A 16,111-nucleotide genomic window follows, 5' to 3' on the forward strand; every position below is an offset into this window, starting at 1 on the left:
CAATAGTTTGACTGGTTAAGGATGGAGTAATGGTGGATCCATTACGAAGGGAGGAGACTCGATCTCCGGAAGAATTGCGATTGAAATTATGGTTTAGCCATCGGGCGTATTAACGGAGGAGAGCGATGAATGCCTTATGGTAGGACTTGGCGAAAGTAGCAATTAATGGGCTGAACTTCTTGACGATGAATAACCGTAATAAAGTGCATATCTATTGAAATTGATCAAATTTGAACATTAAACCATTTGTAGCTCATACTACTCCCGGTTTGGACAGGTATAACTTATCTTGTTAGGCCACATTATTTCTCTCTAAGGGTGGCATCTGCTTCGATATCCATTATACCTTGCAAAATGTATGTTTCTAATTCCCTCCCTACAATTACGGCATAACCATGAACCGTATGACCTAAACGGGGTTTCCCCTTTCCATGGTTAGAATGCACTGTCATGAGCAAAACGAGCATGCTAATAACCTCGACAACTCTATGCGCTACTTAGACTTCTTTACGCTCGCTATATCTACTAAGATGCTCAAATGTGAAAAATGGATCTTGAATGAGACGTTTCCTTATTGGCGTTCTCATTTTTCTCTGTCTTCACCGCGAGCCTTAATGACGGTAATTATGATTAGCTATCAAGTAGTAGCATTAAATATAATGTTCATGCTACTCAATGTTATTTTATAACTTTAACCACCAGGATTGGATATTTGAAATGAGCGATTTATTGTTAGCAACTGATAAATATTTTCGTCAACTGTATAGGAGTTCGAGGATCCGGCGATTCTTGTATTTTACATATCCTGTTTAGTAATGAAAAAACTAATTATAAGCAGTTTGGTAGTTTTGTTATGACGGTTGCAGTTGTTTTTTTATGAATAAACTTCGTTTTTCCACAGAATTATTTTATTTAAACACAACTATGGTTTCAACGTCGAAATCATCGTCATCTTAACGTCATAAGATGATAATCAGAAGATGATGTTAACCGTTGAAAATATCGTCGTGTTTTAATAAAAAAATTCTATGGAAAAACAAAGTTTAATTTTCCATTAAAATTTTCAGAAAATTCCACTAATATTCACAGAAAATTCCGGAAATCACCAACGAATGTATCGGTGAAAAATATTTTTATATAGGTATCTAGACGTTCCAAATTGTTTATGTCAGGATGTCATATGGTCGGTATGATTACGCCCTATTTTCACGCTTCGGAGTGTGCTGCTTGTCAGGAGGTGTGCCGTGAAGGTGGGGAAGGCGGGGGTCGTGATGCATGGTCTTGGGAGGGGGGCGTGTCTTTGCTCAGGGACCTCCAGAACAAAGGGATTTTCTTTCTCTTGTGCGGTGGCGTTGGTGTGCTGGAAAAGGATTAGGGAGGTGGCTTAGGAGCCATTTCAATGGCGATGTGGGGGTCCATCTTGTTTCCAAAGACCAACAATTCGGGCCGCAAACCTTGGTTGACCTCAGCCACACTCGCTTTCATTTTTAATTATTTAATTCCGTTTCCATATTTTTAACTCAACTTTTTTTATTTTTCCGTATAGAATTTCACAATGACACAATCTGTGAGACCTATTATCCAACTCACAGCGTTTTTTTTTCTTTTCTTGATTTTAATGATCTTGTAAAAGTTTTAATAAGGAGCGAATGCTCACTTTACAAATAATTGTGTACATATCTGTGTCCAAGGACTACTATGAACACTTTTTTCAAGCCCTTCCAATGAAAATTGTTTTTGTAATAAAGTGGATGGAAAATTTTTAATTGTTAGCAGCATAAATAGTCAAATATAACATGAATAATTTTTACGCTATGGCTGCACTTTGCAAAATATTTTGCAAGAATTTCGCCCGAAACACAACGGCATTCGCACCTACATTTATGGTCTTGTATTTTATCAGTTCTTCCTACTTTATAAGCGTATTAACAATTTAAATGTATTTCAAGTTCAAAGGCTTAAAAACATTTTTTCTAATGTTTTTACACACTCTCGCTCTGCTCTCTGATTCGTTAAAAGGGACGCAAATAATATTCCTGTGCGGTTATTTCGAATCATAAGCCTTAGGCTTCTCGATTTTTATCTCCGCAGGGAAATTTTTGTGCGATGAATCCTCATCGGCTCATCTTTTGCTACTCCCCTCCGTACCTTTTGGAAAGGAAGCTTCGCGAGGTCAACGGTAGATCTGCACTTATAGATACCCAAAGGCAATCTGTGGTCTCTTACAACCCAGAAAAATGAGTATGTGGCAGAGGCGGTCCTAATGATCCCTTAAAAGGGGCATTTTGGCAAAGTGTTCAATGGCATAATCCGCTTAAACCACCGGTTCCCAGAAAATCATCGAGGTATAAGTGCCCCCTCTGTGATTTCAAGGTCTCAATTACACGGTGGATTTCTTCCGTAATCTATACAATCGACGTCGATCAATGCTCCCAGCATATGACCGGATCTTATGCAGGAACAGGAAGATCAACAAAATATCTCCGGTAGGTATACAGCTGAAAAGTGAATTGACTTTTTTTGATATCGAGTGTTTGCGCGCTCAAAGTCAACAAAAGCGTAAGCATTACTTACCCTATGCTGAAAGCGATCAGTGCATTTCTTAGTTGTTTATTTTACGTGAGGTTGAATGAAATTGAAGGTAGGTAAATTTTTACTGATTTCGAAGTATTGTTGTTTTCCCAACTTTTGCGAAGAAGGTTTTAAGAAAATGAGTGTAGGAGGGAGTCCCCCTTAGTAATTATACTCATACTTCAAGAAGTTATTTTTGTCATAGCAAGGTTTTAATAGTATCAGCATCAGAAAAAAATATTATCTCTATATTAACTCCTGCCACATTTATTTATTCGATTTGTTTTATCCTATGTCTTCGGCTTAGAACTGAATGGGAAAATGTCCCAACATTTAGATTCCTCGGAGTAAAATAGATTTTATATTAACAAAGAAGACTTCTGGATGATCTTTTTGTTGAATACACGTGAAGAATAGATTTCCTCCGCATTCCTCTATGAATACCATTCTTTCAGTTTCCCCTAAGGATTTGGATAGAAATTGAAGAAAATCCTAAACTTATTATTCTTCTTCTTCCGCAATATTGTTCTTCGATTTTTTAGTGAGATTTATTCAATGGATCGTGAAACCCATAGTGATATATAGATTCATAGTTGTACTTTCAGAATTAATTTTACATGTCTAATCTTCTCTTAATGTATCACCTGCAGCTGCTCTTTCCTGTTACAATGAGGTCTGGAAAATTAGATTGATACGGTGACCGGGCATTCCGATTTTAGAGGGATGCAATGTCGCGCTGGATTCCAACCTGTTAGTGTCTACAACACAAGGAGGTTGTAAATATCTGGAGGGAGCACCGCTAGCTTCGAGCGTGGAGTGAAGTGTGGCCGGAATGGGGGTGATTGGGTAGGACAGGCCACGCCCACTTTGACCAAAGGATTGACAATACCATAAGGGTCAATGCTTGCTATTTGGTGAAATTTTTGTTATAACTATTAAATACATTAAAATTAACTATGAAACGCACAATGTAAACCTTTTCTTCCTACTTCATTGGTAGGCTTCGGGAAGTAAACATACTTTCCCAGGGAAAAATTATTATCAATCGCCACGGTTACGTTCTGCAACCAGCTCAGCTGAAAATAAAATTTTACGAGAGTTAACTTTACCTGCACTTATACTGGTATTTAATATTATTATAGCTAACGGAAATCTAAATATTACAGTACAATAGTATATTTTAAACGATATCCTCACCAATAAAACGGCTAACAGACACAGAGTTTATACATTAATAGAAGTATCGCGAATGATAGAAAAAATATGTTGACAATGACTGGCGAAATACAAGTGATTATGGTAGCATTTTTTACTTGAAGTAGCACATTTTCAGAACAAAACTTAGCCACCTCAAAATATCAGTCGGAGACCAAGTCCAAAAATTGTCAAACCAAGATAAAGGAACTTTGACCGCGCTGAAAAATCGGAAACAGCGTCTTCAGATATTTGCCACGCCCTAGCTGCAATGCGATTGGGATCTATGATTATTTCATAAAGCGACGGTAGTAGTAGTTTAAAAAAATATAAGCCATCATTTTTCCGTTTTTCGGACAAAACTCAACAGATTCAGGCGTTATGTATAAGAAGTTTAACGCATTGAAATGAGAGGTAGTTGCACTTTACCACAATCATTTAATGTGTAAACCGCAGTTCGACTGAAAGAGCTGTCATTTAGGACAAGACAAGCACGTTTTCGTGAAAATTTACTCGTCAAAAAATTTAAAATGTCATCTTGAAATTTTATGGATATCATTAGTGTGTATTTTACATTTCAAAAGTCCCCATACCTTTTCAGGTGTAAAATTTTACCGTTGAAATGCATATAAATTTGGAAAAAAAATCATTATTTGTCCCCTTTAAGTTTCTGCGTGATAGTGACTGACTTAAGCGGGTAATTGGTAAAAAAAAGGCGGTCAAGCGGGTGTGATGAGTCATCTTAACGCCATGTGGCTGACTCCGAGTCTGCTCAAAATAAAATCGCCTATCTCCAAAAATTACCTTTTAACCAGTCTGGTCCAGAACGAGTGCGGCGTCCGCTTAATCATTTATCTTTATCTGAGGGGTGGCGTACAAGTCTTATTAGATCGATTCTGAAGCAGATAGTGATTGAATTGTATGCTTATTATTTTCGAACTCGAGTTGAATGAAATACAAGTGTACGTTTCATTCATATCCCCTTGATACCCAAGTCGTATTCTCGTTATCTCAAGGTGCTCACGGACGATTTTAAGTAAAGTGAGCGTAGGTGGGACTTCCCCTTAGCAATAAACTCCTTGACTGGAAACACCCACGCAGGAGGTGGGGCAGCTTCGGGAAGAAGCATTGTAAAAGTCTTCAAATAGCCGGTAAGGGTAGAGATAATTCCGGAGAATGTAGGTGTGGGAAGTTTTGTGAAGAGGATTTCTGAGGAGAGGAGGATCCGCTTGCCATCTGTAGTCCTTCATCCCTTTTCTGGACCACAATCCCCTGCGGCTAGGAGGAGCGGGCGTGATGGCGAACCCTGCCCGCCCATCCTTTTCCGAGGTCACTTCAACCACGATCGCCAACACGCCCGACGTCAGTCCATTGTTTTCCTCGGTCCGTCCCGAAGGGGCACACAGTTTAGCACATCCATGGTCGTTGGTAATATTCACGTTCACCCAAATATTTTCCTTGCATTAGCCGATGATAACAGGGACAGAAAAGATGAAGATGGCCATTGTTGATTGTGGGGTCCATCGCGTGCTAACAGACGTTTTAAGGCTTCGGTAGTTACGTATTTTTTCAAGATTTTTTTTCCTCGGTTTCCGATTTCCTGACTTTGGAAAAAATGAAAAATAACCCTTTGTTGTTCTGGTATGCACGATGGAACATGTGTGCAGTCGCTTCCCTCGTTTATGGACACTTCACGCGTGTTTCATTTTGACGTCAGTTTCCGTTGAGCCACGCTTCCGGCTTCAATTGGATTTGGCGTCACATCCCTTTGTCTCTTTTCCTTTTTTTCCTCAGAGATAGAAAGAAATAGCGCTGCATAGAGGATTCTAGTTTGTTATGTCGTTGTTCTTCAATTGTTTTGGGGCAATGGTTGGACTCGTCTGATATAAAGCACAATACGAAAGTGTTCATGGCAACACACCAAAGATGTACTGTGGGTTATTGCATTTAGTCTGATCTCAGATGTTACAGTTCTTAAATCAAATATTTAATAATTTTATACTCTCCTATCAACTATGTTTCAACGATGTAATTTTGAAGGGTATCATTCTTCATTTATACTCTCACTTATCAAAATAATCTATCATATGAAGTATTTAATCACGTATTAAAAATATATGAAATATATTAAAATTTTGGGTAGTTGAATATTCAGTTTCTGAAAATATAAGTTTAATGATGACCATTATATTTCAAGCACAATGATTCAATATATCCTAGGTGATAAATCCATACCATACAGAAATAGTATTCGGCCCCTTATATAAAACTTCTTCAAAACTATAACTGATGAAAACAATTAAATCACCAGCTATATTTATCAAACTTAAGTGCTAATATTTTAAATGACTGATCCTCATCTTCCGGTTTATAAGCTTTTTTAAATCTTTTGTTTTCCATGTTTCCTTTTATCATTTTAAAATAGTTTTTTCTTCAAAAACTACATTCCGATTGTAAAAGAGAGCGCCACGTGATATCATATTCATTATGGTCGTTTCAGTTCTCTGTTTATTGGTCATGATCTATGTGGTCGTTTAAGGGTATTAAAAGAATATTTTTTTTTAAATTCACAGTATTTCATTCCATATCCCTTCTCATATTCATGATTGATTTGCTTAGAGGAACTCATAACCGCATAAGCATTCCTAAGGAGCTATTCCTGGTATGACAGCGAGCACCTCTGCCTGGATGCCAATAGAGCTTCGCATGCGTAGAAGATGCTTGCTTGCCCTTGCCACCTGCGGGAAAAAGTATTTTCACCTCTTGCAGAAATCAGATAAAAACAGTTTTCTTCCACACCCCATGCGTATTTCACGGAGTAGATAATATCCGAATCGTATTGTCTTACTAATGGGGACATAAAAAGGACGAGAGAATGTTACTAATAAGCCATTGTGTGGAGCCTGGCGCCGTTTGTCAACTTGTGAAAATACATTCATTGGCCTCAACTCAAGCTATTTTGCACCAATGTATTCGTGTGTTTGAAGGTGCCACCCATGCCTTCGCATAATTCTGAAACAAATGTTCAATCTCTGAACAATAATGGCGCAGTATCAAATATGAGAAATGCCAAGGTTGATGAGCAGCGATTTAATAGAGCGAGTTTACTGATTCTATCATCCGATTCCCAACTGCTCTTCGGAATGATAATTAGCAATTTTGAATTCTTTCAATGGAAAAATACCTATGATGCTTGGCACAAAGTTGACATTTTTCTACTGATAGTTTCACTGTAGCATATGCTGGGGAATCGGATATTTATTTTTTTAAATTATGCACTCACATTCTGAAATGAACAATTTTATGCTGTTAGCATTATTGAAAATAATACTCATTAATAAATCTTCGGCACTCGTGATTCATATATATTATTTGTACTACCGCTATTGAATCCATCGTAAACCTTTAACAGGCTATAATAGCCTTTGCTTGCCCTTCGCTATTAAATATTGACGGAATTGATTATCATAACCGCCAATTTTTTTCTTCGGTCGAAAGCAAATTTTTATACTTCTTTCAACGGATTACTCGGTGAGGCTAATATTTTCTTTCTGAACATCTTCTCTGTAACAGACACTTAGTCACTTCCACTAAACATTTATAAAATTTCTATTTAATTACCGGTTTCGGCTGATACACCATTATTAAATACAGAGAAAAAAATCCTGCATTTGATAGTGGTGTAACACAAAAAACCGGTCAAAAAATAGAGCATTTTTATAAATATTTTGTGAAAGTAACAAAGTGACAGTTTTTGATAATATGGAGCCCTTCCTCCACGTACAAGCTCCAATTTTCGATTTAATTTCTCAGCATCATTATAATTTTCATCAGATCTCCATTTTTTTGCTCCTTCCGCGCAATGTTAGAGCGAAATTGCGTGCAATTATATTTTTTAGATTTTTTTTTGCTCGTTAAAAATGTTTCGAGTTAACAACTACTAATTTCTTACTCATACATAAACGGTAAGTTCATTTACGATTATTACCGATGTAGTATAAGAATTTTGAATTATTTATTTAGGTATTATAACTGCATTGTTACCTATTGCTGATTCTTTTCGAGGAATGCATTTGCAGAAATTGTCTCATAGAATCCAGTGCTTGTTACAAATTCATGATGGATAATCGTTTTATTGCCGAACGCCTTCTCAAATTTCACTCTTAACCTACTTTCCGATTCCGAATTTTTGCCTTCCATATGACATAATGCACGCACCGAAGGCTTTGTTCATAGCGTAGTGGAGTGCCAGCAGTTGCCTCATTTTAATTATTTTCCTTCTGGGTCCGTTTTCATTAATTGCTGGCGGGCGAAGGAAAATGATATCCTCTCACATGTCGGAAGCCTAAATTATGGCCCTCCATGTAGTTAACTGCGGGTCAGTCCCACGAGACCAGAAGAAATTCAGAGATTAGGCCGATTTCCACGTGGATAACCAAGACACGTGATTACTGACCGGATGGTGAGAGGTAAAATTAAATTATTTCCAAAATTCCCACCCACGCCTCAAATGAACTGTTAGAATGGATAGACGCTATGAAGCCTTTGGCACAGTCTGGCATTGTATGGTATTTGTTGGAAGCGACCGATGGGTGAAGTCATTTGCTCCATGAGAGAAGGGTATGGAAGGAAGGATGGAAAGAAACCCGGTGCCGGCATTAGCGTGCTATTAACGAAAGGCGATAAGTGGAGCACGGCTTAACGTTCCATCCGACGGACGGGGTGTTGAGCTTGAATTGTCGTCCACACAAAGTTCAAGAATAAATCGGATTACCCACGTAAATTCTTTGCCACCCCCGGGATTTGAACCCGAGCCCACGGGGTGGGCCCACCGTATCAACGCCATTCCCCTTTGGTACAGTTTGCTTCGCGCATGTAGATGTAAATATGAATATCGGATTAAAATATTTATAATTTTTTAGTGTAGCTGATATTCACCTATCGCGGTAATGTATTCACTGAAACATATTTATCAAATATGCTTCTGTAAATGCCATCAGAAATCTCATGAATTTTATAAAATTTGCCCAGTAAATTAATTCATAAATAGGAACAATTTTTATGTACCTGCGGTTATAGGACGCTCTATGGATGAAATAAATGCAAAAGAAATCACATTGATTTTCCGTTTATTTGCTTGTACATAGGTTTTCGGAAAAAAAATCCCGTATTTCACCGTAAATAATAATTAGCGTTACAAAGAAAATGGGGAGAGTAATCAATCGTTTATGTTTAGCATCTGCCTATTAAGCCTTTTTTAGCATGTTTCTTGTGTCCACTTTTATTTTTTACAAAAAAAAACATTTTTACGTTTTCATAAAGTATATATAAATTTATCTCTTTTATGGTAAATTTTGTGTCCAATTTTTCTGTTAAAACCTTTTATTCCATGAAAAATTACTTGTGCGTTGTCGTGTCCTTCAAATGGGTTAATGGACAATGGATACGACTTGAACCAGCTATTAGAGTAATATTACAGGATCGTGGAAATTATTCTCTTATTAATGGTAAAGAATATTACCGATTGTCGTATTGATAATGGCGCGTGGTTGGATCGTCCTTTTCAGGTTCTAAGGGTATTTCAGTCGTAGGGTGCAATTACCTCGTATCACTCGTTGTTCATACGTCGAATGAGTAATAAAACAAGGAAAGGTGGTAGAATTATGGGAGAAATATAGAAAAAATAGGAAGTGTTAAATAGCTGATTCCATTAATGTTTTCTTTTTAAACTAGGTACGTTATTCCTGCACTGTGTTTATTCCTGCTGAAGCACTCTTAGTGAAATCATAAAGTTTATGGAGAAATCATTTCATTTTACCTGAACATATATTTTAGAATCGATTTTCTTACTTTATTACAAAATGTTTTTACTATGTTTAAGAGTTTCAAGCTAATACTACTATGAGTGATTGGTGAGATCGTATTTAAAGTAGCGTCTACATTCGAAAGTTTCCTTTCAGCCGAGAGACTTTACCCCAATGGTGATGGCAAAATGTGCTTTAAAACATTCGGTGTACTTAAACAGGCTCTTTCGCCGAGAAACCCGGGAAAATCTCAAATTTTCGTTTTGATATGTAATTATAAGTGATTGAATGAAAATGTGAGGATAGAGAAAAAGTGTCTCAGAAAATCTGTTGTTATGAAGCCTTAATATTATACCAAATTTACTTGCAAAATAGGTTCCTATTAACCCCTTATCGCCCAGAGCTGCTTCTGGGAGAAATCAAATTTCAAGATTTTTCATCTTGAAAACTTGAAAAGTTTGCACTCAGTCATAAATATCGTGGTGCCTAAATATTTCTTCATTAAACTTCACACCACAGAATAATATGCAGTTAAGGTATTTTCTGAATAGAGATGAAAATTTATGCATTTTTGATGTTGCTTAGAAACAACATTGGGTTATAATGGGTTCATCGACAAATCTCACTTATGCATGCATTTAGCGAAGGTATAGCTACAAACAATTTCATGGAACAAGTGCGTATTTCCAAGAAAGTGATTTTCTACCCATGTTGTTTTGAGATTTTCTGAAAACAGCCGCTGAAATGTATGCATACGTCATTCACCCCTTTTGTCTGATGAACGCCCTTTTTGCCCTCTGATTTCATCTAGCGTATTTCCGCTCATTTGCCAATTTCAGCGGAAACGATTACCATCTTTTCTTCCTATCTTCGCGACCTGCTCAACTGCTTCAGAAGATACATTTTCTGGGGAAACACAGCCTAAATTACATCGCAGGTCCGATCATGCCAAATTATAAGCTTTACTAATGAAATTATTGTCGTAAGTAATTCAGTACTTTCCGGGTTTATCGTAATGATAATGTTGCAACACTGACTTTCATTATATACGAATACTCGTATTACTAAAACTCCCCCTTTTTTATTTTGAAGCATCAAACTACTTGAAAGTGTTGCAATATATAGTATTAGGTTAACAAAATTTGGTTGCTTGATGCATATGGAAGTATAGTTTTTACCTTTCATTATGTATTTTATATTATTTTAACCAAACAAATTCTATCCCACCACCCTTTACGTTTTCCGTTATACTTGAGTTATAAAGACTGCATTGCATAATATCCATTTATAATGATATTTATCCTCACTTCAAAATGCCCGTGTAGAAGATCTAAATATTTGGTGACGAAACTCTGGCCCTATTGATAGACAGCTCAAAAGAATGTCTTTGTCTGTGTGATATTATTACGCTCTATCTGTGATTTCAGATTGGTTTGTGACGTAAATAGTAGTTGGTATGCCGCGTATAAATAATTGAGTTTGTATGCCGCGAACATTTTTTCACGCAAGTTTTACTTTCTTGTTTAAGGTGTAGGTACACCCAAAGATCTTTCTTTTGTTTTGTCCCTATAAACCATTTACCGTGATGTGACACGGTTTCAAATTACGAAAGGCTCACGAGACGTAATGATCCAATCACAAGGATCCTCCTTTACGTTGTAGTACAAATAGGGTCATATCCTTGTTGCGCCAATGGCAATGTTTAAAAAGAGGATCATTACAGTCTTAGGTAATCATAATTGGGATAAGGTTTCAAAGTTGTTCTTTTTGTACACTATAATGATTTCCCATTCGCTTGTTCTCCATCTCAGACCAAATTCATACACAGAAATAAGTTCATCCAGCAGTAGGTGATGTAATGCTATCCTCACACTTATTGAACGAGTTGAAAGTGTCTTTGTTTGGATTTGGAGAGATATTTGGCTTTCCTTTCTCTCAGCGTAATCCATATGCTACATGGTTTTACCGGCCGGCGCGGTGTGCCCGGTTTACCAGTTGAAATCCGTTTTTGTTGCTGTTTAATCTTACTTTACCCGATTTTAATCTTGCTTTTGCTGTGGAATTGGCAATAATACTGTCTGCTTATTCAGCATACAGATTGCATGCTTTAAAAGTTGAAAAAATCATTATATTAGGGATGTCTGCTTTCTATGGTTAAAATTGTTTGCGATCATAGATAATAATGGCCACTTTAAGGTAATTTAATATTTCGTAATTTCCTTCACTGAATTTCGATTTTTTTTACATCTAAGAGGCAATTGTGATGGTTTTCAACCACATTATTTTAAGTCGGGATAAATCAAACCTGCATGGTATTTGGAAGAGGCGACCGAAAGCTCTGTCCTGTGGGATCGGGTTGGTGTGGCAGCTAGAGTGTTGGCTTTCCACCCCGTGGGCTCGGGCTCAAATCACGGCGGTAGCAGAGAATTTTCAGAGACCCTGCCCGAGTGCGATCCCTGCTTGAATGCTATGAGGAGGACATTTCAAGCGCAACACTCCGTCCGTCGGATGGGATGTTAAGCCGTGGTCCCCAAGGCGACTTTCGTAAAGAGCAGGCTAATGCCGCCGCCGGGTTTCTCTCCACACTTCCTTACCTTCCCTCATGGCGCAAATGACCTAAGCTGTCGGTTGCCTCCTTCAAAAAAATACCACCAAACTTGTACTAACATAAGTACCCAAAATGAACGCATTCATATTTTTATCATGGAAAGATGTGCTTGAAAGTGACATAAAAGTGGCGGGAATAATTGGTTCCGAAGATTATCCTACTAAAGATTATTAGTAGTACCCTTATTTTATAAATTAAGGAATCATACTATCACTTAATACTTTACTGTAGTCGATGCGTGGTGTATTTGCGGAGTTATCCCAAACAAAAACCAAGAGAGACATTGAGAGCCTTCTGATCCTGGATCTCTCGATCAAAGATTACTCTGTTAAATATTTCTTATTCAATAGAAGATTATATACCCCTCTTAAGGTACAGCACTAGACTCGTTGCTGCCTTTGATTCAACCTGTTGTGGTTTCAGAAATTGCAGGTCAGTATTATTATGCTCTACCTGTTTAACTCTCGGCTCACGTAAAGCAGATTGGTTCATGAACTTTCAATTTTGTTGTGTGAATTATGATGACCTACTTCTCATGCCATCCTTCATTTCGGTACCTATTACCTAACTGGAGTAAACAAGGGAAATAAACAGCATAAAATTCACACTGCTGCCAGAAATTCGTTATTCATTGTTATGAGTTTGCGATTTCTTGGTTTATCTTTGATTTTGTTACTGCAGTCTGCAACAGTCAAATACTTATTTCGCCATGCGTGATGCTGAAAAACGTCCGTTTTTGTGAAGGGTTATTTTTCTCGAAGTGTATATGAGAGTAAGCATTTATATCATCCAATATTTTGTAGTCATTGAGAGGAGATTTTATCCTGTTGCCGGTAAGAGCAAGTGGTACAGCTATCCCCTCGGCAGCGATTTTTCTCTAATCATCTTTGATCGGTAGGTGGTTTCCGCTACGGTTATCGCGTTGTTAGGAAGAAAAGGAGGAGATAGACATGAAAACGTTGCCATCTACTCTTTCTGGCGGCACGAATTCACTTAGTGAACGGCAATCATCGTGACATTATCGTAGAAATTGCAATTAAGTACATATTTTCCCTTTGCTACTGGTGCAATGTAGTGGTGCATCCTTCTAGCTCTAGAAGATTCGTCGAACATTTGATGTATGTACAAAAACCAGCAGGTTATTTTAAATATAGGGCAGAAGAAAGGCAAATAATACCATGGCGAGTACGGTTGGGGGGTAGTTTAAATGAAGGAGATTAACACATTCCTTGGAATTCCCGCGGAATATAAGTCTCGGTTAGGAGGATATTAAATTTTTTATTACTTGATTCTCGTCAGTCATTTCTGGAGGAAAAATATTTCCACTGAATTAAAGTTTTTGGAAAAATGAGTAATAAATTTATACACACAAGAAATTAGTTTCTTGGGGGCGCTTTGATTCGCGCTTTCATTCATGATCGTATGTACTCGACCGTGGTTTAAATTAACGGAAAACTGGTAAAAAGAGCACGAAACACTATAAAAAATGACAATCACTCTGCGCGTTACTAAAATGTTATGCTAATTTTCCCGTTTCTTTAAAATCGATGAAACCCCAGGATAATTTTCGCGCAAACTACACTAGGTTTGGAGCTCATTTTTTTACACCGCCATTAACTTATTAGTTGTAGAATCTCATCCTTTGTGCTCCCTACGGATAATTAATTGGTATTTTTTTCTGTGAACAGTTTCCTTCATGACTCTGAATTCAGTTACTTGGTCCCAAGGTTGTTTTGGAAAGGTGAGGGTATGGACGGTATGGAGGTTTATCCAATATAAAGCCTCAGACGCGTGGAAAGATTGCAATCAAGTTTGGGAAGCAGTTCCTTTTATTGTACTTTTATATTTGGGATATCCGAAGGAGCCACCCTGTACTCCGGATTTTTTGATTAGTAACCGATGATCTATCCACTTGTCCACCACGCTCTAATCGCCCGATAAAAAGTCCAATCAATGAATACTTATTCATTACTCCTAGTTTCACGGCTGTAACTGATTTTACCAGTTTCACAAGCATCAAGTAGGCCAGAAATGTTTTGATCTATCGGAAACCTCCGGGGAAGTGGGAAAACATAAGTCATCGAGGAGTCATTTTGAGTTTATGTAAAATCATCAATTTAAATTTTATGCATATCTCGTAATTTTAATGAGTTTTAAGATGTGTAACTGGAAAATCTATTTTTTCTTGATTGTTTCCGGCCGGGAGGAACTTTAAATTTATGTTGGTGAGATGACCTTTTTCATGGATGGAAAAACTGTAATTCGACTTTGTTTTCATTATTGTGGCATGCGCTATGAGTCGTGATTCCGAAGACCACCAAAAATTCCGTCGGCATGAGTGTCATAGCAATGAAGTGATTTGAAATGGAATCATCCGTAAAATCGGTGCCATTACTCATATCAACCATCGCAACATCGATTTAAAGTCACCGATTTCGGTTCTTTTAAAGGAAATGGTAATCGATTCATCACCCTTCCTTTGCTTGCAGCACTTTTGGTACTTTTTTTGCCTACCCACGATCTCATCTGGTAAGGATATGCCTCTTCATCAGCCTTGGAATTGAGAGAAAAATTCTGTTTTAAAAAGACACTCATTCCCTGTGCTATTTCCTCGGGACACGCACTTGAGTCCGCGGTATCTGTTTCAGTTCCAGTTATAGCGTACATGGGATAAATCAATGATATTTAGTCTTGTTTTGTGGAAAGTTTATCCATGAATTCAATAAACGCTGATTGCGATTTGGAAGGAAACATAATATATTTTTAAAAATATTTTCCTGGTTTTGAATACGCCCCTCAAGTTAATATTTATTTGTCACGCCCTTATGCAAGAAACACTGAAAATTTGCAATTTATCAATGCTGTGAAACTAAGATAAACTAGTAATTTATGTTTTTAATATTTATAATGATGAAAGTGAAAACTATTAATATGTGTACCATACTCTGCATGTTGACTCCAGCAAAAAGGAACCTGGTCGTAGAACTCCTAAATGTTGTACCATCGATGAGGATTCTTTTTATGGCACAGTTGAGTTTGTATTGGTGATACGAGGGCTATAAGGGACGATGGCAGACAGAACTGCGCTTATTGCACAGGATGAAAGCTTGAAAAACTTATGACAAAGTGGAAATTCTAGCGTCTTCTTATTAATACACGTCGCACTATCCGAAAAATTCACAGTAATCGGATAGCCACAAATGCTACTTATTCTCCCTCTTGGACCCCAATCTGATAAAGTGACTGCTTTCAAAGTGTACTAGGTGACTATAAATGGGATAACTCAGACCTCTGCATCTTTCTCTCCTACACCTTGGATAACTCTCATTGTTGCGAACTCTCATAACTCATACTAAGCTTCAGCCAAAATCTTTCTACAATGCCACATTACTGAGTTAAAATGTCCTAATTAAGTATTTAAAAAAATTATATTACTGTAAAAAATATTGTTTTTAACCTTTACTTTTGCTTATGTATAAATATCGTACACTCGTTTTTCATTTAAAACACTGAAGATGGATTACAAATAAAACCGAAACGTCGGCATAAAAGTTTTGTATCTAGTTAAAATGTCCGCAATAATGGGTGTAATTTTTATAAGCGCTTTCCAAAAAATATCTGTTTTAGTGTTCGGGATGTACGGAAGGCCATCATCAGCAGATAATAAATACGGATATGCATTTAATGCTGTTATCCATTAATTTCTGCTGCAAAACGTCATTCATTTTTACCGAGGCGTTCCTTTGCCATTTTTTCCCACTTCACCTTTGATGAAAGGTTTTGCGAAAACAAATCCGCTTCATATTTCATTATTTCATCCTCTTTAATGCAGAGGAATGATAGCACGCTTTCCCGGCGTATCGAATCGTGGAAGGTTATTTGGGAATCGGTTGCCGTGATGACTCGTACATCGAAACGTCGACCAAGATGGAGT

Source organism: Ischnura elegans, chromosome 6 (genome assembly GCF_921293095.1).
Source record: "Ischnura elegans chromosome 6, ioIscEleg1.1, whole genome shotgun sequence".
NCBI classification, from domain to species: domain Eukaryota; kingdom Metazoa; phylum Arthropoda; class Insecta; order Odonata; family Coenagrionidae; genus Ischnura; species Ischnura elegans.